The sequence below is a fragment of the Lynx canadensis genome, chromosome E2, assembly GCF_007474595.2.
Source record: "Lynx canadensis isolate LIC74 chromosome E2, mLynCan4.pri.v2, whole genome shotgun sequence".
Classification (NCBI taxonomy): domain Eukaryota; kingdom Metazoa; phylum Chordata; class Mammalia; order Carnivora; family Felidae; genus Lynx; species Lynx canadensis.
In genome coordinates, this window is record NC_044317.1 from 29,034,722 (window position 1) to 29,061,264 (window position 26,543).

Sequence of the window (26,543 nt, forward strand, 5' to 3'; positions counted from 1 at the left end):
TATAACGTTGTGTGTTATTTTCAACTTTGTCCGAAACTGCCCTGCCTTTCAAAGACACCGCGGTTTTGTTCCTTTTGTCTGTCTCTTTTGCCGCCATCGTCCGTGACAGCGGTCGCTATGAGCAGATTTTGAGGGCCAGACCATGGCACGTTCTTGGGCATTGAATCCTTTCCACCGTAGCCCATTTTTTGGTGGAGTCCATCCGAGCATGGGGGAGAGAACCCGTTCCTACTCTCCCGACTTGAGTACTCACTGCCTCTTTGTACTTTCCTTCTTTCTGGTGATGTTTGTTTTCCTTGCATATGAATGTGTCCCGCAGCAGAAGGCTGGAATCCAAAAGGGAGCAAGTGTGGGGCATGAGTCTGTCTGGCACAATACAGATGAAACCGGAACCCTCGGGCCTCCCCTGCTTGCCACAGACATCCAGGAGACTTTGGCTCTGTGTTTCCCCGAAGACAACAGGATCAGAGTAATGGGTCGCCCGGTCCCAGAGTACAGCCGGCCGCGCGGCTGAGCGGGGCTCAATTCTGCACCAATGGTGAGCGACTGGTGGAGAATTTGGGGCCAGCCCGACATGCGAGTGTGAGTGAGCCTTTATTCCTGGGTTCCCAGAGCCGACCAAGGCAGCTTCGAATCATAACAAGCTTTTCAGGGCTTTGGACTCCGGCCTTCACCAAATGGAATTCAGAGGGGATGAGTTTAAGGTTTCGGTGCCTGTGTTTCAAAGAAGCCGTTCAAGTAAATGCACAAATCTGGCACCTCCTGAGGTAGGGGTTCTGAAAGCTGAGGGTGTGGGGGCCTGAGGACACAGGTTTCTGCCCCCACCCTTGGCCCCCTCCACATTTAGGTTCGGAAGGTCTAGGATAGGGCCCAAGAAACTTGCCTTTCTGGCAGGTTCCGAGGTGTTGCAGCTTGGAAGTGGCAAACGGTTTTCGAATGCCACGGTCAGGAATGCACGCTCTTAAAACACGTGTTGCTCTGAATGACGTTTCGAGGCTTCCAGTCTAGTGGAAATCAAATCAGGAAACCTGGATGTCAGCCCTGACCTTGCGTTACCAGCGCTGTGGCCTTGGGCAAGACCCTCGCCTTCTCTAAACCTCAGCTCCCCACGCCCCGCCCCCTGAACCGGAAGCTGAGATTAAGAACTCTGCAGCCCTACTTTTCGAACAGGGGTGTGGGGAGACACCTGTGCCCAAGACCCTCCGTGAGGGACATGAGGGACTGTTATTGAGACCTTGGGGCTTTGAATTGGGGGTTCTGTTTGTGTCTTTCACTGTGGGGAGTCCTCTGCCCAGAGACTTTTTTTTTTTTTTAATTTTTTTTTTTCAATGTTTATTTATTTTTGGGACAGAGAGAGACAGAGCATGAATGGGGGAGGGGCAGAGAGAGAGGGAGACACAGAATCGGAAACAGGCTCCAGGCTCCGAGCCATCAGCCCGGAGCCGGACGCGGGGCTCGAACTCACGGACCGCGAGATCGTGACCTGGCTGAAGTCGGACGCTTAACCGACTGCGCCACCCAGGCGCCCCGAGACTTTTTTTTTTTAATGTTTATTTATTTGTGAGAGAGAGACAGAGTGTGAGCGGGGAAGGGGCAGAGAGAGGGAGACACGGAATCCAAAGCAGGCTCCGGGCTCTGAGCCATCAGCACAGAGCCCGTGACGCGGGGCTCGGGCTCACAAACCTCGAGATCATGACCTGAGCCAAAGTCGGAAGCTCACTTGACTGAGCCACCCAGGCACCCCTGCCCAGAGACTTTAAAGGTGGAAGTCCCTCAGAATTTGAGATCAATAGGTTCATTTTCATGAAGAATTAATCCTTACTCAGAAACAAACAAACAAACAAAAAAACATTGTGACTTTCTCAGTCTCCAAGAACCTCTCCCAGCCTGAGAAAGAGGTTCGCTTCCGAAGTAGGCGAAGGTCTCAAAATAATGGCAACGTGGATGAGCGGATGGGGCTCCTCTTCGTGTGGAGGGTTGGTTTCAAATATTGCGTTAAAAACAAAGATTGTCGACTTGAAAAATAATTCCGCATCAAGGAAGAGCTTAATTAGGCCAAGACAATAAGCAGATGTTAGAATCATGGAGAACACCACGGGGTCTCTGCGAAATGGCTAGGATTTGGCTCACCGAGCACATCTTGGGCTGTCTTGTGTCTCTCCGGCACAGTGGACAGAAACTCTTCCGTAATGAGCTCTTGATTTCTGTCTTGATTATAAATAGACATTTCTTCTCCCTATTGGCCCAGCACACATCCATGCTGGGCAAAACTAGATTTTTCTCTTCCATTTCCAGGATCCTTTGCAACATCAAGCCCGAAGGCTGGGCTGAGTCGGCAGCTGGGTGTCTGGCAGGCTGATGGGGGCTGCACAGGGTCACAGCAGAAATGAAGGTGGCAATGAGAGTTATGAGACAAGTTCAGTGTCTCACTTCCCGCTCCTAAGCACCAAGTCCCAGGATCGTCTGAAGCCGGGTTGTGGCTTAACAGGCCGATTGATTTCAAGTGTGCTGTGTGCCCAGTATGGGCCAGGTCTGAAACAAGTCTGTAGCCAGATTAATTATAAGTTGACTCTCACCCCTCAATTTTCAGCTGCGGAGTGGGCAATTTAATCACAGCAAAGGGGAAGAGAATGTGAAATGACCTCCTGCCACCAACGGTTGCACATCTATAGTGTCAGCTGTTCCTTTAATCGAAGGTTAGTAGTGTGACGGTGTGTGTTTGGAGTGAGCCTGAGACTTTCCAAAGGGTTGGGATAGAAGACCGGGTGTGACGAACTAACCCGCCTTGGAATCCTGAAATTGTGCCGCGTTCCAGTCAGAAGAACGTTTACAGACCACGGCGTCTAGCCTCCTTACTTTACGGATGGGGAAACTGAGGCCCAACGCTGGGGGAAGGACACGTCCAAGTTCACTTGGGTTTTAGTGGAAGAATCATAGACCTGAAAGTCAAAGCTGGAAGGGCTTCAGGGTCATCCAGGCAACCTCCCCATTCAGCGGGTACCCAGCAGGTGGCGGAATCCCTCTCTACGGCTGGAATCCTTCCTGCAAGAGGGCACTCACTGTTTTCAGGAGTATATCGTTCCTTTCTCCGATAGCTAGAAGCATTGGAAAATCACTGCTTTATTTGTCTTCCTGTGGTTTCCTAGTTCTAGCCTAGGGGACACCTGAAAAAATCTCAATCTTTCCTTTAATTGCCATTCCTGTGGCTATTTGAGGCCATCTATCATATTTTCTATAAATCTCTTTCCTTGCAGAGGACAAGCGTCCCTTATGCCTCCTGAGATTCACTGTCCCTTTCTCTCAGCACCCAATCACTCTGCTCACGTTTATCTGCGTCCCTCTTGAAAGTATGAAGCTTCAAACTGAATACAACCTTCCTGTGGTCTAATTAACACGATTACGTTCTTTGTTCTAAAGTCTTCATGTCTATTAAATCATCCTAAGATCACACTGACTGCTCTCAGAAGAAATCATTTGGGATCCTTTGGTTGGAAGTGATGTGAATTCAATTCTAAGCAGCTTAAATAAAAGTGGGAGTTTAATGGCTCACGCAACCACAGAATCAGAGTCGAACTTCAGGTATGGATGGATCCAGGGGCTCAGGCAATATTCACCTGAGGTAGGTATCTCTGTAGCCATGGCTCAACTTTTCCGATTGTTGGCTCCTTTTCCAGGCAAGATAAATGCCAACCACGCTGTCCTAGTCCCTTGAGGCTGTTATAATCATATGCCACAGACTGAGTAGTTTTGTAAATAACAGCAATTCATTTCTCACGGCTCTGGAGGTGGGAAAACCGACATCAGAGTGCCACCGTGGTAGGGCGAGTGCCGTTCCCGGACTGCGGACCTCTTGTCGTGGTTGAAGGGGCTAGGACCTCTCAGGGGCCTCTTTTATAGGAAACTGATCCTATCCACGAGGCCTCCACCGGAATGGTTTAAGCATCTCCCAAAGGCCCCACCTCTAATACCACCATCTGCAAAGATTAGGATTCTAAGGTATGAATTTTAGGAGAACGCATTCAGACCACAGCACATGCCAAACTTAAACCTTCAAAGTTCCCAATACACGGGAACAAAAGAGAGGGGGCCTCTGAATTGGTTTGCTGGGGCTGTCATAGCAGGGACCACACTCTGAGCGGCTTAAATGACAGAAATCGATTATCTCGTGGTGCCGGAGACTAGAGGTTTGAGACCACAGTGTTGCCAGGCAGGACTGGCTCTGTAGAAAAGTTTTTCCACTACCCTTCTAGGTTCTTTTGGCTGGTCTAGTAATGAAATGGACAGAAGACCGATGAACAGGAAAAGAACTAATTTCATTACCTGCTTACGGGAGCCCCAATGAGAATAGGAGACCCCCAGGCTTAATGGAAGCTTATATTGCCATCCTCAGCTAAGGAGAAGGGGGAAGTGGTCTGGGGTTCAAAGAGGAGGAAGACAGTCCGCGGGAAGAAAGGAAGGGCCAACGTTCCGTAAACAAAGGTCCGCCATGCCACGCACACGGAGAGGAATTTGGTCTCCGGGGCCGGACGGGCTTCCCCGCCTCTCCCCCTACTTAGCCCATATTCTTTGTGGCTATTTCTGGTGATATTCCCTTCCTGGACCAGGCCCTTTATGTGAAATATTTTAGGCAGTTGAGGGGGAGGTAAAAGCTCTTGCCTGGTCTCTTGGGCCTCGATCGACTTCAGCCCCCAGTCATCTGCATGCCACAGTGGCTTCTCTGGGGGAGCCTCAATCCGACCCCTTTCAGCTCCTTAGGAGGGCCATGAGGAAGAATCCGTCCCATGCTCTCTTCTAGCGGCTGGTGTGATTTGCTGGCCGCCTCTGGGGGTTCTAGAAGCACTATCCCTCTGGTGTTCTCCCTATCTGCTCATGCGTCTGTGTCCCAATTGCCTCTTTTTATAAAGGTGCCAGGCACTCCGGTAGGACCTCCTCTCAACCACTCGCATCTGCAACAGCCCTAGGCCCAGAGAAGGGCACATTCTGAGGAGCACGGGGAGCTAGGACTTCAACACACATATTTGGGGGTGGGGAGGGGGGGGACACGGCTCTGCCCACAGCACCCTCGACTCAGGACAGTATTGCCAAAGACGCTCAAGGCTGCATCTCCCGGATTTCTACTGAATCACACCCCCATCCCTGAAGCGATTAACCACCGTGGTGCCAGGATGGAGACACGTCTTCCCCCAGAACCAGTGGTGAAGCCCACAAGACCCGAACCACCGGGAATGGGGGAGGGGAGACACTTGAGGGAAATAAAGGCGCCCTTAGAAGCACGAATGGGGGGGGGCCTGGGTGGCGCAGTCGGTTAAGCGTCCGACTTCAGCCAGGTCACGATCTCGCGGTCCGTGAGTTCGAGCCCCGCATCAGGCTCTGGGCTGATGGCTCGGAGCCTGGAGCCTGTTTCCGATTCTGTGTCTCCCTCTCTCTCTGCCCCTCCCCCGTTCATGCTCTGTCTCTCTCTGTCCCAAAAATAAATAAAAACGTTGAAAAAAAAAATTAAAAAAAAAAAAAAGAAGCACGAATGGACACCAGGCAAGCCAAACCAGCAGACGTTCACCCCACAGGGCTGATGGAGCAAGCCAGGACCCGTGGCCCGGGGGCTGGGCCACAGCTGAGGCTCCAGAAATAGGCAACTTCAAGGACGGGCTTGCCTTTATCCCCTTAAAAAGAAATCGCCTGTGCGTGTGTCACGAGTCAGAAAGGGAAGCCGAGCCGCCAGGCTGTTTTCGGTTCCTACAGAGCATCGTAGAGACTGCTGCGGCCCTTGGTAGCTGTGTGTTTTGCATCCGTTTTCTTTTCATATTGGAAGATTAAAACAATAGCTCCTGGTTATCATCCGGCGCATTATTGATTAAAATCCTTGCCCGAAGACTTTCCATCTCACTTTTCAGCATGGCGCGATTTACTTTCCTTTTTACTCCCTGTAACATATGATTAATGCTGATCTCCCGAGTCCCGGTGAGATGAAGCCGGGTGTCAGGCACGATTTGTCAGCTTGGAAGTATAGATTATTTTATGTTTCTCGAACTTTGTGGCCAAGGGAACACAGCTCTTGATTGTTAAATCCATCCACACTTTCCCCTGGGCTATGAAATGCCAGAAACATTAAATAGCCCACTTAATACATAACCTCATTCTGTACGCTTGACTATTTTGTTTTTAATTTTTCTTCCCTTTCCCGGCTGCTCACACGAAATGGGATCAAAGAAAAAAAATTATCCTCGCTGGATTTTGTTAAAATATTAATAGGTTAGGGTTGACTGGCTAAATTGAATATCTTTGCTGATCTCACTTGCATGTTTAACTTGTGCTTAGGAAAATATGTTTCCTAGGTGATAACCTTTTATGTACCAGCCTGACTTCATTGAAATGCATAGAGATAAAAATATGTCACGCTCAGCGGCTATGCTATTCTTGTGTGGCACTGTGATTATTCAGATGGTAATTGACCCCCACCTGTAGACAGCTCTTACTCTGTAGTCAATCATTTCATTTGATATTAAAATATGTCCAAGTCCAATTATATAATTTACATTACAAATCATGCTGAATGCCAGAGGTCTCTGAACCGCTGACAAATGCAAAGGAAGCAAAGGAATCGGGGGGTTGGGGGGAGAGAACCCTGGTCAATAAATGAAGTGAATTCCACCGGGCGGAGGGTTCAACTTCCCTTATTTGTGTCCACAAGAGCTTTTGTGCATGTGTCATTGAAAGAGTAGCTATGGCTTTCTCGCTGCACCATAAATGGCAGCGTGTGAGACGCCTGTCTGAGGACCGTCTCCCCCCTTTCCTGGCAAAGAATCGCTTCTCCCATTAGGTGAAGAAGTGAGGGCTTGTCCAGGCCTGGAGGGAGAGCAGATCTATTCAAAGGAAGAAGGCGTCAGGTCTGGGAGGTTAAGGTGGCTCCTTGCGGCCGAACCCAACACAGGCACGGAGGGTAGACTTGTAAATTAGGCTTGCGTGTTTCCAAACCCCAGATCTCGGCCATCACACTCGACACTTGCGTGGCTATTATTGGGAGTCACAATATTATTACTTACCTGGTATTTAATATGTGCCCGGCCCTGGGTTGAATATTTCAGATATGTTGTCTGGGTGGCCCTCACGACACAGCCACGTGAAGTAGTAGGTCTGCTATTGGTACCCTTTTCCAACCAGGAGAATGGGCACAGCGGTTCCAGGGCTCGCCCGGGGCCATTGGGTTAGAAGGCCGACCAGCAGGCGGTGGCAGGGCTGGGGTCAGTGACCATCCTGCTCTTCTGGATCAGGCATCAGATGCCTATGGTGACCACGCAGGACTGGGAAGGTGCACAGGACAGGGTCTTAACTCAGTGGGGCTTATGGGAGAGCAGGAGGGTCTGGGTGGGAGTGGGGATCCTCGGTGAGGGGGATCCGGGTAGGGAACTCACCAACCACGGAGTTTCCGATGGACGTGGGCTATCCACTCGATGTGACACGTTGGAAGGGCCAACGCGGCCTTGCTGATGAGCCGGCCTTCAAAAGCTCTTCTAGGCCGGGGGGAAGGCATGACGATTTCTCCTGTGGGTACGCAATACTTCCGGCATGGGGGCCACGCAAAGCCAGACAGACTTCCTTGCTCCTTCTTCTGCCACATTCCAAAGTTGCTGGGCTCGGCCGTCGCCGGGGCCACTGGCTTCCAGAAGCGAGTGCGGTACTGGTCCAGGCGCATGAAAGAAAAATCTCTACTCCCCACAAAGTGATTTGGGGCACCTAGAGCTGGGTTGTGTTTCTGATGCGGACACCTGATCCTTGAAATGTGCTGGGAGTCCTGCCCTGCTGGCTACGAAGCACGGGTTTGCTGCCAGTGCCTCTCCCACAGGGGTGAGCTTTGGAGCGACATCCCCTGGCAGTCCTGGGGAAGAGTACCTGGGGCAGATGCCCATCAGCAGACAGTCCCCCTCGTGATGTTTACGTCCCGTCCTCCTCCACTCTTAATCACTTAGAATAATTGTGAAAAGCACAGAGTCCGCAGACACACCCCTGGGTTCAAATTCCTGCTCTGCCGTCTGCTGGCTGTGAGATCCAGGATAAGTTAACCTCTGTTTGCCTCGGTTTCCTCATTTGTAAGCAAAGTGAACAGCAGTGCCTGCCTTATACAGTTGTCAGAATGGAGAGTTAGGGGCACCGGGGTGGCTCAGCCGGTTAAACAGCTGACTTTTGATTTCGGCTTCGGTCATAATCTCACGGTTCATGGGTTCGGGCCCCGTGTCGGGCTCTGCACTGATGGCACGGAGCCTGCTTGGAATTCTCCCTTTCTGTCTCTGTCTCTGCCTTGCTCTCAAAAGGAATAAATAAGCTTAAAGAAAAAGAACTAAGAGTTAAAATGCAATCGGAACAATGGCTGATAAATAGGAAGGGTGCACGTGAAGCGTTAAATGAATTTGCCTTTTTTCTTAAATAAAGATCGTTTTTCTGGGTGGCTCAGTCGGTTGAGCGTCCGACTTCGTCTCAGGTCCTGATCTCACGGTCTGTGAGTTCGAGCCCCGAGTCCGGCTCTGTGCTGACAGTTCAGAGCCTGGAGCCTGCTTCGGGTTCTGTCTCTCCTCCTCTCTCTGCCCCTCCCCTGCTCGTGCTCTGTCTCTGTCTCTCAGTAATAAAACAAACGTTAAAAAAAAATAAAACAGGGGCGCCTGGGTGGCGCAGTCGGTTAAGCGTCCGACTTCAGCCAGGTCACGATCTCGCGCGGCCCGTGAGTTCGAGCCCCGCGTCAGGCTCTGGGCTGATGGCTCGGAGCCTGGAGCCTGTTTCCGATGCTGTGTCTCCCTCTCTCTCTGCCCCTCCCCCGTTCATGCTCTGTCTCTCTCTGTCCCAAAAATAAATAAACGTTGAAAAAAAAATTAAAAAAAAAATAAATAAAACAAAAAAAGATTGTTTCTCTTACCCAGTTGTTATATGCCATCTATATTTATTTCTTATCATCTTTAAAAAAAACCCATGCAAGCACTAAATATTGTTTTAAATTCTGTGCACGGACTCTCAGTGGACTGGGCAGTGCACCATGGGGAATCTCCCAAAGAGTCAAGTTCCAGCCCCTCGGCCTGCCATTCAGAATCCCCCACCAACTGTCCCCCACTCACCTTTGCACATTGCCTCCCACTGACGACTCACCACATACCTGTACCTTGTGCTCTGTTGATTTAGGTACTTAAAGAATACGAAGCTGTGTCCTTATTTTGCGAGAGGCAGGATAGCATAGCGGTTAAGTGCACGGGTCTAGAGTGGAAGGACACAGGTTTGCACCCCAGCTCTGCCACCTTGGCTGAGTAGCACCATTACTCTCCCCGGTGTCTCAGCTTCCTCATTTGGGAACTGGGGACAGTAATAGAACCCACCTCTTCAGGGCGGGCCCAAGAATGGAATGAGTTAATTCGCGAAAGTACTTAGTTCAGGGCCGGGCCAAACGGGTCCTCCCGAAGTGTGAGCTCAGCTGGTCTTTGGTATTTCGGTCACATTTATATGGTAAATAAAAGCCCTTAAGCCTGCGTGAGGGCCCAAAGAATGAACCAGCGACTTCCCTGCCCAGGCTCTGGGAGAGAGCTTTTTGAGGGGGCTCCAAAGCCCTTTCTCCCCCGCTGGAGATGCACAGCAGAGAGCCAGAGACTCGGGAAGCTAGCTGATCTGGGAATGAGCCGGTCATTCCTCCTTTGAATCAGAAATCCCGGCAACAGAAATCACCTCTCTGTGAATGAGCCAGACGCTCTGGCCAGGGAAAATTTCCCAGGCACTTTCCGGAGACTCATTTTGAAAGTGAATTGAGACATTATCTTTAATTAAAGTGGCAATCTGCCCCCCATGAGTTTCCCATCCCTAGATGCCCAAGCGATGGCCTCTGTTTTGTCCCCTCCCTGCCTTCTCTACCTCCTTTTAATTTCAAGCCCATCAGCAGGCCAGTTTACTAAATTGGTTTTAATGGAAATTTAGCCAGCATGAATAATAATGAAATGTAAAATTATTCCTTAGCTAATGAACAGCCAGCGGCTTTGGGGTTAATCGTTTGCTTCTGGTGTCAGCTTATTTATATTGAAATAGAATTGTAATAGGATTCCAAACTAAAACTGTTTCACATTCTTGATCACCGCTTACCTTAGGGTTTATTCTTTATCATTAGCCATTGTTCCGTAATCGCTCCCACTTTGGACCTACTTGTGAATTAATTAATTACCTAGCTAAACTTGAGTGGTATTTTCTTTAAAAGACAGAAAACTTGTCTTATTTTACCTTAGCATGGTGTTTTTGTTCCAAAGGTCTCCAGACGCACAGAAGTATCTTCTTCCCTGACCAGCTGGTCATCTTGATGAGTGCGGAATCATGACCTCTGGCTGTCTCCACTGATCCCCTCAGAGGACTCAGGGACAGACGGCAGAGGGATTGTCCATTTCTAGAAACTCATTTTCCTTTCTGAGGACTCAGGGTCCCCATTAGAAAAATATATGGGGTTAGATCACTAGAGCAATGCTTTTTACACCTGTGGAGGTTCTTCAGGAGTTGTTGCTGGCGGACATTGGTGGACCAGGGATCGATCGATCGGTTACTCACTTGGGAGAGAACTGGTTATCCGATCAGTTCTTTCTTTTTACAGATAGGTTTTCTGACTGAGTTTTTGTTTGGAAAAACAAAAAAGCGGAAGGTGAGGCTTACCCTGTTTTTTTTTTTTAAAGAAAGCTAACACTCTGGACCAGATTCATAGTTTTCAAATCTGGCTACGTTGAAATCACAAAGGTAATAATTTCTTGGATGTAACACCAAAAGGACAGGCAACAAAAGAAAAAAAAAATAAGAAATGGGACTATCAAACTTAAAAGCTTCTTTGCATCAAAAGACACTATCACCAGAGTGAAAAGGCACCCCTCAGAATAGGACTGCAATCCTGTGTCCAATGAGGGGTTAATATCCAGAAGGCACAAAGAACTCCCACAACTCAACAACAAAAACCCAAACAACTGATTCAAAAATGCTCAAAGGACTTGAATAGCTATTTCTCCAAAGAAGATACTCAAATGGCCAAATAAGCAAGTGGAAAGACTTGCTAATCATGTCAATTAGGGAAAGACCCCTAATCATGGGGGAAATGCAAATTAAAACCACCGTGAGATATCACTTCACACCTACCTCCCTACCTCAAAGGATGCCGGTGAGGTTTAATGATAAAATACGTGGAAAATATTTAGCACAGTGGAACATTAAATAAATTATTGATACGTCAGTTAGTTCCCCTGACGCGTATTGAGCACCTGCTGTGTGTCGACTAAGGTGCTGTGTGCTGGTGATCTGGGTTACGGGGACCATGTCCTACCAATGAGCTTGCAAGAGGGCTCGGAGAAAGGTTAGATGGTAATGAAAGACGAAACTGTTTAAAGGAAGGTTAGTTTCTGATGACAGGTATTTAGACTGGGCTGTCCTTATTTTTCTTGATTTAGAAAGACCGGGATCTTGAAGAAAAAAACCAACAAACACACAGAAACTACGCCATTTCTCAGCTCTTAAGACTGTGTCTAATTCCTAAAACCCCTGGAAGTGAATTCAGCCCTGGCCACCTGGATTAGGCCTCGCTTCTGTTACTCCCATCTGGAATTCACTAGAAGGCCAAGCCCAGGCCCTTTCCCTAGGCCCTTTCCCTAGGCCCTTCCTGCAAGGCAGAATTAGGTTGGGCTATTCCAAGCTGAAGTCAGGACCGGCCCTCAGCCAAGCTGCCCGCCATTGTGATCAGAGCCTGAAGGGGCCCTTGATGTCTGGCTCACCCATTTCATTCTAGAGCCGGTGGGGGGGGGGGGGGAGGGGGTTCCGTGGCCCTGAAAGGGACCCCAAGCATCATTCAGGGATTTATGGCACAGAAGGGGGTGCAATTATGCTATTCTAATTGTCTGTTCATCTGTCTTTGTATCATACCCTAGGGAGCACCTCTTCCCCCATGGGGGCCTCTGCCTCTCCCATACTCAGTGACCTCCCATCCAGTCCTTGTTGAAACTTACTTTTCCTTAATCCCGCTCCTTAGAAGGGTTATAAATGACTAAAGAAGACAATTTGGGTGATACAAACTAACCTTATGTAACACTTCATGAAGTGGGCAGTCTCCGTTTCCAAGGGTTGAGTGAACTGCAAAATGGAGGCAGACAGCGGGAAGCTTATATGGGATAAAGAGAAAAGAATGAGGAAGAGAAGAATAGAAAAATGAATAAGGAACAAAGAAGTGAGTATAGGCAGAGCTGGCTTGGCGTCTGGGGCTTGGCTGACTGGATATACTGTTTCTCATCAAGTGGGACATTTACAGGGTCGTGACAGTTATCTAAGTGTCTGTTTGCTAACGTGCCCTTCCCCCCCCACCCCCCACCCCCCGGGGCAGGGGCGTCTCCATCTTGGGCCTGGAGATGTTTTTAACGTAACAGTTTGCTCATTCTGATTCACAGTGAAGGGTAAATTGTGCCCTTGATGGGGACACTGTAGAGGGGTTGGAAGGCCTTTCTGAGGCTGGGGTCTGTGGTTTCCTCCTGCGGGCCCCCACAGGCAGCCTCTGCCCTCTCCCACAATGCACTGCAGCATGGCCACCCCTGAGTCTGTTAACAGCTATGGAATTGAAGGGCCCAGAGACTCTTGAGTACGTGTTTCCCAGATTTACCAGACACTCAGGATTATCTAGCATGCTTTCACAAAAGCTAGGATTCTGAACCCCTGTGCTTTGGAAACTCTCATTCGGTAGATGCCATGCGGAAACTGGGAATCTGTATGTTTGACACCCCCCGGGGTGATTTTTAGATGTTGTCCAGCGAAGTCAGTATTTCCTGCCTTTCTTTTCTCCCATGTAACTTGCAGATAAGAAGATTGAGCCCCGAAGTAAGAAGTAATATTTTTAAGTGTGTAAAAATTGTTCTAGAACCCCACCTACCTTTTAAAAAATGATTTCGTCTTCTGCCCAAAAGCCTTGAGGAAGGCCATAAAAGGAAAACTGTTTCTTTGTCATTCACAACCTTGACAGTTGGACAGCTCTTTCTCTGGTCTCTCCTTCGGGACAAGCATTGTCATTTTCCTTTGGCGGCAACCTTGTAGTCACCCCGCCCATGAATCCTCTATAACACCCCCCCCCCAACCCACCCACCCCATGTCAGTTCACAGGGAGGAGTAACAACGTGCCTGGGGAAAAAAAAAAACTCTCCTAAAATTATGAAATAAAAACATCAGCTCTAAATATATCATCCATGATGAGGCTTCTATTTCTGATCCATTGTGGCATGGCCGTGATATCCAAGAGCTACCGGTCTGCTAAACTTTGCTGAAATTAGACTGCAGATATTAAAAGCAATTAACGTTCTTCTCTCTCGCCTTATTTATTTATTTCTAAGTTTCGCAATGCAATTACTTAAGAGGCCTTCGGAAGAAATCCCGAGCATCATTTTCAATCAGCAGAATGAAAATGTCGCCTTTTGTGATTTGGCAAATAAACGACGTGTAGAAATAACTCCCTTATATGCCGCTGTGTACTATTCATTAAGGGCTAATTGCTGTGGTCTCTAAATGAAATATGGCAAACTGAGCCACTTCTGTGCCAGTTTGTTTAAAATCTGCAAAGCTTTATTATTAACACTATTTAATTATGAGAATGTCAGCCATGGAGAATTCCAAACCCACACTTTCCCTTCATCATTAGTAACAGGGCAAAAATGAAACACTTTCAACAATGAAGGGTTCATATTTCAAGCTTATACAGTAGCTGCTAAAAGGCTATACTCAGAAAATCAATTTTATTAAAGTCCTTCGAGCACTAAAGGGACTTGCATGCAACTAGGCAATTTTAAAAACATGTCCAGGAGCCGCGACTTTTTGATTCATGTTTTTAGTGGGATTATTTTCGACTATTTTCAATATCGTCTCCTTACAGTGGGGTCAGGAGTGATTTGAGGAAGGGGCAAGCAAGGCAAAAGGAACATGTCCTCCCAATTTCTCCCTGCCTCTATTTCCATGAGACATGGGGATCTACGGGAACAGGCAATCCGGAAGAGCAATGGTGTGTTAAGACCAGGAATGGGGGAGGAAGGGCAGGGAGGGAAAGGGGACCGCCTCGTCCCGACTTCATTTCGTTTTATAGTTTTCATTTTAAACTCGGGAAAATAATAACTAACTATGGATTTCCGCCACAGCTCTACCAGCCTGGGCTTCGAAGCCTGCAGGAAGCCTTCCCAGCCATGCGAGTTCCAGAAACGCGTTCTGTTCAAATTCCGCCCTCGGCAATTTCATTTACTGCCTTCCTACAGTCGTCAACGTCACCTACTTTTGTCTCTGAACTCTTCTGTTGGTGATCTGTGTGTCTCGTCTCCTCAAAAAGATCTGGAGTGTTTTGAGGGCAGAGACCCCGGATCCGTGGTCTTAGAACCAGGAAGCCAACCGACTCTCTCCCCGAATAAGTACTTTCCTCTTTAATGACTACTTGTCTAGTTGCCTAGTTATGTCTCTTCTCCCCAGCCTTTCTTGCAAACCCTTTGGGGAGATGTGGCTTAAGTCATCACAGGGTTTAGAAAAGTGCTTGGCGGGGCGCCTGGGTGGCTCGGTCGGTTAAGCGTCCGACTTCGGCTCAGGTCATGATCTCGCGGTTTGTGGGTTCGAGCCCCACGTCGGGCTCTGTGCTGACTGCTCAGAGCCTGCAGCCTGTTTCAGATTCTGTGTCTCCCTCTCTCTCTGCCCCTCCCCTGTTCATGCTCTGTCTCTCTCTGTCTCAAAAATAAATAAAAGTTAAAAAAATTTTTTTTTTTAAAATAATAAAAAAAATAAAAAAGAAAAGTGCTTGGCACATGTCAGGTCCTCAGTAGATGTTGGTCGACTCCCTTGGTGTATTAATAACCAATGTTTCCATTTCTGTGGATTCCACGTAGCCTGGCCCGGGGCTTCTGTTTTAGTAGGTCCACAGCGATTCCTTTCTGTATTGTTATTTCAGTATTTTAACGTCATTTAGTATTTTAGCATGATTGCTTTCAGGCTAAGTGGCAGGACAACGTGGGAACCCCAATCAGACAGCCGGGGTCTGAATCCTGGTGCTGCCTAGTTGCAGCCATGGGATCTCCCCAGAGTGGATTAACGACTCCTCGAAGGCAAGAACCAGGTCTTATGCTTCCCAGTGTCTCTCCGGGTTTAGAACAGCGGTAAGGAACCCGGGTTACGGCATCACATGGGCCTTCATTTGAAGAGGGATTTCATTCCGTAGGACCTGGGCCACCCTGGGCTACTCCCCTAACCCTTCGAGGCCTTGGTGTCTTTACGTGTAAAAAGTGTCTCTTCCATAGTATTGTTCTCAGGATTAGATGAGATAATGCACGTGCAGCATTCGTGCTGGGCTGGGTGCAGAACAGGCTCTACAAACGGAGGCTTTGGATGACAGCAACAAATACACCATGGTTATTGTCTGGTTGAGCGGGCAAGTTGGAGGTTTCGGTGTGAAACTACGGTTGAGAAGCCAGGACATTTGAGTCCAGTCCCGTGTCTGGCTGTGGCCAAGACCTTTCACATCTGTTTTATCATCTTTGAAATGGGTACAATTTCTGTTTGCCCTGTTTGCCTCCCACCGTTGTTGGGGGGCTAGGAGAAGAGAATAGATCTAAAAGGAATGGCAGTGTGCACAACTGCCCAGCTTCTGTCTAAAATATGTATTTGGTGAGGCCTTGATGACCTCACCGGCGTCTACCATTGTGAGGACCTGTATGATTGAAGTCCTGTCCTCCAGGGTAAGGTAAGGCTAACCCTAAGCCTAACAATAAACTTAACCTTACTTGAGCACTTGCCACGGGTTGGTAGTTCATTTAATCCTCATAACAAACCACTATGGCAATGTTATTTCCAGCTTCTTTTACAGATGAAGACATTGGAGCTCAGAGAGGGACGGCGATCTGCCCAAGGACACACAGCTAATGAGTGGCAGAGCTGAGATTCAAACGCAGGGAGTCTAGCTGTTCACTACTCTTCGGCTGTTTGTTCTGTGGCAAACTGCTTCCCCTCGCTGGGTCTCTGGGTTCCCTTTCTCAAGATGAGCGAACAGCTTTCCACCCCGTGCTCCTTAGATCCCAGAAGGCCTTGGCAACAGAGGACAGGAGTGGAAAGGGATTGGGGCAGGAAGGGTGGGGAGAGGCCGAGGAGAGCAAGGCTCTATTTCAATAAAAACGGAATGTTTTAAGTTGTCAAACCATTAACATTTCATACACAGCTCCTTTCCTTGTGTGGATATTTCCTTGTGTGGATATTTACGGGATCATCTCCAGTTCAAGGTCAGACAAAAAAAACTTCCTTATCATCTCGTCTAGTTCTTGCTTTGTTTTAGTTTTACATTGATGCCTTTAATTGGACTGGGATTTATTTGGTATAGGAAGTGAGGTGAGGCTCTAACCTTGTATTTTCTAAATAGTTAATCTCTTTGGCACGATTTCATTAAATCATTATTAATTTCCTAACTTATTGGAAACGCTTCCTTTATCAAACAAATGAATATGTAAATTCGACTGTGTTTCTGAACTTTCTCTTCATCTGTGGACATCTGTCTACTCATGTGTCAATACCACAATGGTTGTTGCTCGTTGATCAAAATAAATCCATATCCAATGTCTGCATGTTAATAATATTCAAAACCGCCAACTTTGGATGTGAGGTCAAAGACAACACGGACCCGTTACCATTAGGACTTTGCATGCCTGGGCAACCTTCCATCAGAATAGTGCTGTGGTATATCAAGGCTCTGGAAACATCGTTTGCCAATTAGTCATTTGACTCATTGTCCAAATGGTTGGTGGGAAGTCTTGGCAACCATCATTAAACATTTGTAAAAGATAAGGACAGACGAGCGGGTCAGGTGGGGAGCTAAAAATGTGGTGAGCTCTCCTGGTTTCCGAGAACCCGAAGGGGCGTTTGGAGATGGGTTTCCCTGTTGACCTAGTGTCAGCCCATGATACAGATTTGGGCAGAAGAAGCCACTCCAGTATCACTGGAAATCCACTTCAGTGGAAAAATCCACTTAGCGCAGGACAAACATCCGGGAAGAAATTCCCACTGCCTCACGCTCAGTGCTGTGTCCGTGTGTCCCTGAATGCCCGTTCTATTTAAGAAAAAATATGCTTGAGTAAAGTATTGGCATTTGGTAACATCTCAAGCTAGGCCCACAGGAATGGAACGCCTTGGGTCTTGTCCTTTCGTGGCAATCCATGTAGGCGTAGAGTGGCCTTTTTGCCACACCAAGATTTTGTTTATTTCTTTCGAGAGAAAGAGTGTGAGCAGGGGAGATGGACAGAGAGAGAGGGAGAAGGGGCAGAGAGAGAGAGAGGGAGAGAGAGAACCCCAAGTAGGCTCTGTGTCATCAGCATGGAAACAGGGCTCGAACTCACGAACCGTGAGGTCATGACCTGAGCCAAAATCAAGAGTTGGGAGTTCAACCGACTGAGCCCCCCGGGTGCCCCCCCAAGATTTGATGTCATGGAGTTTCACACTAAATTCCTCAAAATAACTATCTCTTCTCGTATCTTCACCTGTATTTTTTCCATTCTCTTTTGAGCCCTGTCCAATCAGGCTCCTCTCCACTGAGAAAGCTCCTTTCAAGGTCATATTGTTAAAGCCCGTGGCCAAGTCTCAGACCTCATCTTACTCATCTTGTAGCTCCTCTACAGTGTGTGACATCGTTGATCATCCTGTACTTCAGGAAGCACTTTCTTTGTTGGCTTCTAGGATACCACACTCCCCTGGATCTCACCCTCCAGCAATGGAAATGCTTTCTTTTTTTTTATTTTTTTTTTTTCAACGTTTATTTATTTTTGGGACAGAGAGAGACAGAGCATGAACGGGGGAGGGGCAGAGAGAGAGGGAGACACAGAATCGGAAACAGGCTCCAGGCTCTGAGCCATCAGCCCAGAGCCCGACGCGGGGCTCGAACTCACGGACCGCGAGATCGTGACCTGGCTGAAGTCGGACGCTTAACCGACTGCGCCACCCAGGCGCCCCGGAAATGCTTTCTTAACTGGAGTTCTTCCATGATCTCCCCAACTGTTAAATGTTGGGCATTCCTGAACTCAGTTCTCAATTCCTTCCCTCCCTCTCCCATTCCTGCCCTCCCCTCACTTTCTCTCTTGTTTCCTTCCTCCCCAACCCTCTCTGACTCTTCTCCTCTTCTCTTTGCTGTTCATACTCATGCGTTTGTTGATTTTCTTCTCTGGCTACTCATCCAGTATCATGGCTTTATCTTGAAACATATCTTTAGATGAGACCTCTCTCTCTCTCTCTTTTTAAAGTTTATTTATTTTTATATTGAGAGAGAGAGAGAGAGAGAGAGAGAATGTGCAGGGAAGAAGCCAAGAGAGAGGGAGAGAGAGAGAATCTCAAGCAGGCTCTGCATTGTTAGTGTGGAGCCCAACGCAGGACTTGAACCCACGAACCATGAGATCATGACCTGAGCCGAAATCAGGAGTCTGATGCTCAACCAACTGAGCCCCCTAGGCGCCCTGAGACCTCTCTCTTGATCTTCAGGCTCATATATCCACTTGGGTGTCTAAAAGGCATTGCAAACTTAGCACATCCAAAACCAAATTCCTGAATTCGCCACCCGTTGGTGGTCCCCTCGCAATTCCGCCATTTCAGAAAATACCTCCATTTTCCCAATCATTTAAGCCAAATTCCTGTTGACTCTACCTTCAGTATATATCAGGACCTCTCCTACTCACCCTCTCCGTGCTACCAACCAAGCCACCAATGTCTCTTAGAAGGATGACAGAGATGGCCTCCTATCTGGTCTCCTTCCTTCCAATCTTGTCGTAGTCTTTTCAACATTAAGAGTCTGCATGATTCTGTCAAAATCTGAATCTGATCTTGTCATTCCTCTGCTGAAAGGCTTCCAATGGCTTCTCGTCTTACTTGGAGGAAAAATCAAATCCTTACAATGGCCTATAAGGCCAAAAATAAGCTCCTTCACTGTCCCCAATATAATTTTCCATTTCCTCTTTCACGTTTTCGGCTCCAGCCAGACTTGCCTCTTTGTTCCTCTTGTCTCAGGACATTTTTGTTTTTAAGTTTATTTTTTGAGAGAGAGAGAGAGAGAGAGAGAGAGAGAGAACAAGGCGGGGAGGGGCAGAGAGGCAGGGAGACACAGAATCCAAAGCAAGCTGGAGGCTCTGAGCTATCAGCACAGAGCCCAACGCAGGGCCAGGCCCAAGAACCATGAGATCATGACCTGTGCTGAAGTCGGACGCTTAACCAACTGTGCCATCCGGGGGGCCCCATTGTCTCAGGACTTTTGCACTGGCTGTTTCCACTGCCCAGGGTGCTTTTCCATCAGCAACAATCCTGTGTTCCCCAAGTCCCCCCAAGTGGTGTGTGTTGGGGGGGTGCAGAGCTGTCCCCAAGCCTCCGAGGTGCAGATCCTGGCGATGGGCCTGGAAGGATGGGAAGGCTCGAGGTTACTGTTGGCATGGCAGGCGTTTGGACACAAGCCTTGAAAAGGCAACAGAACGACTTCGCAAGGGAGAGCAAAAGCCAACCAAGCAGGCTGCCATCATAAACTGCCCAGCTTGCTGTCCTAGGTTTGTAGAGGATTTGTCTGGACTGATTTCCTCCGGGGAAACAGTAATGTGTGTCAGCAATTACCCTTTCAAGTCAAAACACTATCTTTATCACGGGGCGCTCAGGCGCTCACTCGCTCGGAGGGTTGTATGAAGGGAAGGGGACGATAACTGAGGCCTTCCTGGGCCTGGGGCGGGGATGGGGGTGGGAGAGGGCACAGGGCCCCGGCCCCCGCCATCTGGAGGGACCCCAGCCTGGGCAGCTCACCTGAGACTCAGGGGCACTCCTGAGCTGGAGCTCGGGAAAGAGAGCCAAGCCACACAGGGCCGGTTGTATGCTTTTAGTTCTAAGATAGCGATCGTGGGGGAAAATTCCCTGCGTTTGTGGAATCATAAATTTTTTAAAGTCTCTTGGCTCCACTTTTAAATTTAGTGCCTGAATAAAACGTTGGCTCGAGCTCCATATTCGATTATTAAAAATCATACTCAGGCCTGGGAGACGAGTATTTACACATCTGCGTGCTCATCTGAAGCCCCACATATCAAAATGTGGCTCACATCACAGCGCGGTTTCGTGGGAAGAGAGGCACGCGGGAACCCAGCACCGCGTTTGTTCGATGAGCAAGTTGGACTACAGGGTCTTTAAGACTCTTTCTTGCTCTAAAATTTGTGAGTACTCCTCGCTGCACTTTTACCAAAATCGTGGTTTGTTTTCCCTTGATTTTTAAAGACATACATGGATGCTTATGTACATGTGTGCATGCGTGCGTGCGCGTGTGTGTGTGTGTGTGAGTTACTAAAGGAAAGATCTGGAAGGATACAGACCAGATTGACTAACAGTGGTTACCTCTTACGAGAGAACCAGGATGGGAAAGGGTGTGGTCAAAGGAGACGTTAACCTTGTACATGTGTTTAATTCTTTTTTCTAAGAACACGTAGTGGCATATTGATTAATTATTTTTAAGCCAGTGCATGATTGCTGTAGATCGTCCAGAAGCCATAGAAAGGCGTAAAAATGAAAATCAAAAATGAACCCCATTTCTGCCCCCCCACCGCCCCCAGTGATGATGCTCTTGGTGTTTTGCCCTTTTGTTTCCAGAAACGTGTCCCAGGGAACCAGGCCCACTGACACAAGGTGTTCGCGTCAGGGTTATAAGGACATAGCATTTCGAGACAAGGCACAGCTTTGGTTTCATTGCCAAAAGGGATGATACGTACATCTTTTCCCCTAAGATAAAAATCAACCATAAAATACCCCGAGGAGTAAGATGTGAAAAGTGTCCATTTTGGCCCATTTAAAAAAAAAAACCCAAACATCTGTGCATTTTATTTTCGTGGATTATGAATCATCAGGGTCCCAGACATGATAAGTATTTACCCAAAGGAGGGAGAGGGAAGTCACTAACAGGAAAAGGAGACAAGGAAGGCTCCGAGATCTCTGAGATAAGGAGGAAGCTTCCAATGTTTGCTTTAGAGGAAGTTTAGTAAAAAGACAGCTGCCTCCCAATGGCTCCAGGAGGCCCACAAAAATGCCACAAAAACACCTGTGGTTCAGGAATGGCTGACATAACAAAATACATAGATTCCTTCAAAAAAAAAAAAAAACAACAAAAGAGCCTATAAACAGCTAATCTGTATTTTGGAAATTGTTTTCCATGGATTTTAACTGGACTTCACCAACAGCAACTGAGCTCATGCGTAGGCGCGTGCCCACACTTTAAAAGCATCACGGTGGAAAAACAAACACCATTAACTGGAAGAAAATTCTTTTAATATTAAACGATCCTCAAAATAATGCCCCGACCATGAATGCCATGTACAGTGGTGATTTATAAACATCTCAAAAAAAAAAAAAAAAAAAAAGGGCCGAAAGACGCGGCAAGGTCATTTCTGTGGAGAATGTAGGAGGGATTGGCAGACTCCGCCTCCATTTTAGAAGGAACAGAGGTTCTGGGTTGAGAGAAGGAGAGAGTCTGGCCCCAGAGTTGGGGACCCCATACCGCGTGGGAACTGGCCAGGAGAAGAGGCTATAGTCAGAACCCCCAGCTGGGCCTCCCGACACCCACTTAAAGCAAACCTTGGGGGTAGCGTCCAGATGGTGACTCTGCCCCTGTTCTAACTGGCCTCCAACTCTGGGACTTTGGGAGCCAAGTTCCTTTTCGAGGAGTCTCCCAGTTTATGCGCAAGCTCTGGGTAACAGGAGAAGTGCATAGGGCTTTGGGGCTGGGAAGCAGGGGCCATACTCTTAAAGGCAGTATCTCTATTTCTTTGCTTTAAGCACGGAATCTGTCATTTTAATTGTCTCCATAGCAACTCTACCCTCATAAACATAATTTCTCTGCTGGAAAAGCTGGGTCACAAATGAGAAAGACCTGATTCAAACACTAACCTCTTCATCCTGAAAACAGATTCATCATGGCTCAGGGTTAGCAGGAATGTCAAGGGTATCTAGTTCAACCTGCACCTGCTGCTTGAATCTCCCTGATGACATCCTGTTAGACACTTTCGTCTTACACGCCCACAGGGGAGGGGAACTCATTACCTCCTCACATCCGAGAGAGCCGGTAACTTTTCTTCCCTCGGAGTTAAAATCCAGCTCTAAAAATCCTTCATCCAGTGGTCTACACTGTGGGGTCTCCATGACAACAGGCTGTCACATCTCCCTGGAGTCCCCCTCTGTGTTTCTTCAACTATTCCTCACATGTGTTTTTCTAGGTCCCTTTCCTGTGAGCTCATGGCCCTACCCCCTACTCACCCCACCCCACTCCACCCTGCCTTAGCTGAGAACCCCAGAACCGCGATGAGTATCCACAATTCAGATGTTCAAGGCAATCTACAGAATGGATTGCATTAATCAGGACTCCTGTGACCGCAGCCCAGCTCAAAAGAGCCCATGCCAAATTAGGGAGTTGACTGGTTCACACCACTGAAAAGTCCCACAGTGGGTCTCAGGCATGGCTTGATCCGTGGGCTCACTAGTGTCTCAGGGCTCAGGCTCATCACCTCCATCTATCCCCTCGGCTTCCTTCTGCGGGAGACCAGAGTGGCAAGATGGCCGCCAGCAGCTCTGCGCCTGGCGGAGGAGAGGGCTCCCATCACTGATGGTTTGGGCCACAGTTCTAGGTCTGACTGTCACTGGCCTGAATTGGATCACGTGCCCATCCCCCATTGTCCTAATGGAGGCCACGAGTATTGTGGAGCTCTGACTGGATGGACCTGAACCAAACCCCCCACCCCTGGAGCTGGTATGGGAGTCAACTTCTCCCCAGACCCATGAACTGAGAATGGGATTTGCCAAAGGAAAACAGGAGACCAGTTACCAGAAGGAGGGGGAATGGAAGCTGGGGGCGTGAATGTCCCTTACACCATCTGAAGACATGTAGTCCCTGTTCTGGGATCACTGATGGGGACAAAGAAAAGATCCTTGAGGGGGTAAAGGAGGGCTGTGGTGGGTTATCCCTGCAGGTCAGCTTGTCCTTTGTAAGCACAGAAACAGTCAGCTTTCTCCCCCGGGGCTTTGGATAAAAGCTTTTCCTCACAAGTACCCCAGCTTTAGCTCCACCATTCACAGCTTTCAGGTTGTTGCCACATTGTTCAGAAGGAAAGTTGATTTTTGCACTTAAATTAGGTTGCTTAAAAAAAAAAACAACAATAACACTAACTCCTCTTCCTTTTCCCACCCACTCCTCACTTTGTTCAAAGACTAGAGACTTCGGGTGCTAAATGTGTATCACGAGGATAGGAAAGGAGTCCAAGTGGCACCATCAACAGCCCCTAAAGAGTGTTGTTTCGAGAAGGTGGGTGGTGCTGGGGCTCCAGGTAGGGCTCTGATATGAAGCAAAAAGATCTTAGGGCGCTTGGGTGGCGCAGTCGGTTGAGCATCCGACTCATGATTTTGGCTCAGGTCATGATCTCACGGTTCTGTGCTCTGAGTGTGGAGCCTACTTGGGATTCTCTACCTCTACCCCTCTACCTCTCTCTCTCTCTCTCTCAAATTAAAAAAATATATATCTCCGAAAGTCATAAAAGTGAAACCCTATTGGATTGCCTTCTGCGCCCCCTGTCCCCCGCCCCGCCCCAGGAACAACAGTCTTGGGGACAGGAATAAACAACAATGTGATTGGCCAGTTACCAACGACCGAAGCCCAGAGTCAGATGAACAGCATGCCAAGCTCGTGTGGCTCTCACGTTTTGACTAAAATCCTAGAAGACCACAAACACAGTACAGGCGATCTGTTTCAGTTAACACAGTGACAAAACATCCCAAGTATACACCACCCTCTTTCGAGGTTGACGGAAACAAATACCCCGGTAGAAAAAAAAAAAAAAAAAAGTAAAAGACTTAACCAGCCACTTCGTAAATGAATAAAAACGGATGAAGATTCAACCTTCATGCCAATCAAGGGATTTAAAACAACAGGATGTAATATTTGGGGCCTATCTAAAAGCTATAAGTATTTAAAGTGATGATGCCGAGGGTTGGTAGAAATGTGGGCATATATTCCCGTGTATTCTGCTCAGGAGAGTAGGAAGTGGCCCACCTTTTTCGGAGGGCGTTTCGGCAGTTTCTACACAAAGCTTCAGAAATGGGCATGCCTGGTGACCGGGCAAGGTCACATTTAGGAATCATCCAGACGCAATTATCATACATATTTATAAAGCTTTACATATAAGAACAATTACTGAAGCCTTACTTGCAGCAGCAAACTATTAACAAAATTAAATTTCCAAAAATAAGATATTGGCTAAAAGAGCCATGAAAACCCCATTTCGGAAGAATCCGGTGACACAGGAAATGTTTATAATATACCTGAAATTAATAAGCAAATTGTGTGTGTGTGTATGTATATGTGTGTGTGTGTGTGTGTGTGTGTGTGTGTGTATTTGGAAGAAAGATTAGAAGGATAATGTCCAGAATATTAACTATGGTTATCTCTGGGTTTGGGATGATGGGTGATTTTTGTGTGTGTATTTTTTTTTTTAATTTTTTTTTCAACGTTTATTTATTTTTGGGACAGAGAGAGACAGAGCATGAACAGGGGAGGGGCAGAGAGAGGGAGACACAGAATCGGAAACAGGCTCCAGGCTCTGAGCCATCAGCCCAGAGCCCGACGCGGGGCTCGAACTCACGGACCGTGAGATCATGACCTGGCTGAAGTCGGACGCTTAACCGACTGCGCCACCCAGGCGCCCCATGTGTGTATTTTTTATATTTTCTATCGTAAAAAAAATAATGCTGACAATGGCTATTATTTACTGAGGACTTATGGCATGCCGGGCATCGGGAGAAACTTCTCATGGGTTAATTTACCACGTCTACCACCTTGTGAGAAAGATATTAAAACTGTACCCGCTTTACAGATGAACAAACTGAGAGGATGTGCCCACTCAAAGTCCATGCCCCGGATACACAGGAGCCCAGCGTTCCCTGCCAAAAGGGCCCTGCTGTGGGTGAGCCTACAGAGCAGGACCAGTGAGGAAAGTGGGCGAGAGCTCTCCCTATGGTCCAGGTCCCTTTTGGGGGGAATGCCCATCTGGTGTGTATTCTGAACCTTCTTTCTCTGCCCGTCTTTACCTGTCAAGAAGGAAGCAGAGCACAATGAAGGGAGCACCCCGTAGAATTCCAGCCCTACGTTGGCTGTGTGACCTTGGGCAAGTTACTCCCCCTCTCTGAACCTCAGAGTTTCTAGCTGGGGTTAAACCTGCTGTCCGATGCTCAATGACACTACTCACCGAAGAGGATCTCTAGAAAATACTCAGGGGGATTGGTAGGAACTGGAATAAGCCAATTCTCTTTCTTCAGGCCCCAAACCCTTGGAGCCTAGTGAGAAACAAATTCTGAAATCCAGGCACCCATCTGCTCATTCCTACAACGAACTCCTGTGCGCCCCTTTGTCGCACGTACATTCTTCAAGCCTCCACAAGGGCTGTACTGACTGGGTGGGGATTAGACGAGTTGCTGTTGACCTTCTGATTTGGGGAAAGAGGTACGTGTTTATGTAGCTTCATCAGCCACGAGATGAGAAAAATCAAAGACAATGAAGGTTTTCCCGGTGTCCGTTTTGAACCTTCCTGGTGAGTTTAGTTTCAGAATCAGCTCTTGGTTAATATGCCTTCATGCACCGACCTGCTGAGCACAAGTGAGGTCTGTGGGGAGCACCCAGAGTCGGCTGGCGTCCACAACCCGTGCACGGGGATTCGGCCGAGTCCTGACCCACCCCTCGGCCGCATGCACACTGATGAGGCGGCTGCAGTGGGCGTACATTGTATTAAGTGTGGGCTGCGAGGGGAGAAGCCTGGAAAAGTAGGGCCCCCGTGAGTACGCGCAGCTCCATGTAAGCCCCATGCTTAAAACCCTCCCAGCAGCAGCCCCGGGAGTTTGGGCTAAAATTCAGGCCCGTCCCCTGGGGGCCATTGACTCCATGTGAAGCCCAGCCCACATATCTGCCATCACCGTACTTCCCCCCCGCCCTCCCCCCCCCCATCATTTTCAGCTCTAGCACCCTGGCCTTCTTTAGGCTGCAGGGACATACCAGTCTTATTCCCACCCTGTGACCCTTGTCACTTCTGTCCCTTCTTCCTGGAATGCTCTTCTCCCAGAAATGGGCATGGCTGGGTTCTTCTGGAATTGACATTCTAGTATCCACAAAAAGCCAGGGAGACCTGGGGTGTCTCCACTGAAGATCCCCAGCACCTGAAACACCACGTGGCACATAGCAGGCCCCCAGTAAAATTTTGGGACGGGAATAATTCTTCCAGGAGACCTCCCCAAGGTCTACCTGGAGGAGGAAGCATGTGAGGTGGGCCTAGAACACTTAAGCAGCCCGCTGGGCCCCCCTTCCTCTGGACACACCCTCCCTCCCTCCCTTTTTTCCATCTGGACACACACTCTTTCCTGGGATGACCTCATCCATGTGTATACTGGACTTCAGCTAGTATCTTTGCCCCACAATGCCATTTCACTCTTCTCCCCCCTCCCCTCCCCCCCTTCCCCCCCCCCCCCCCCCGCTTTTG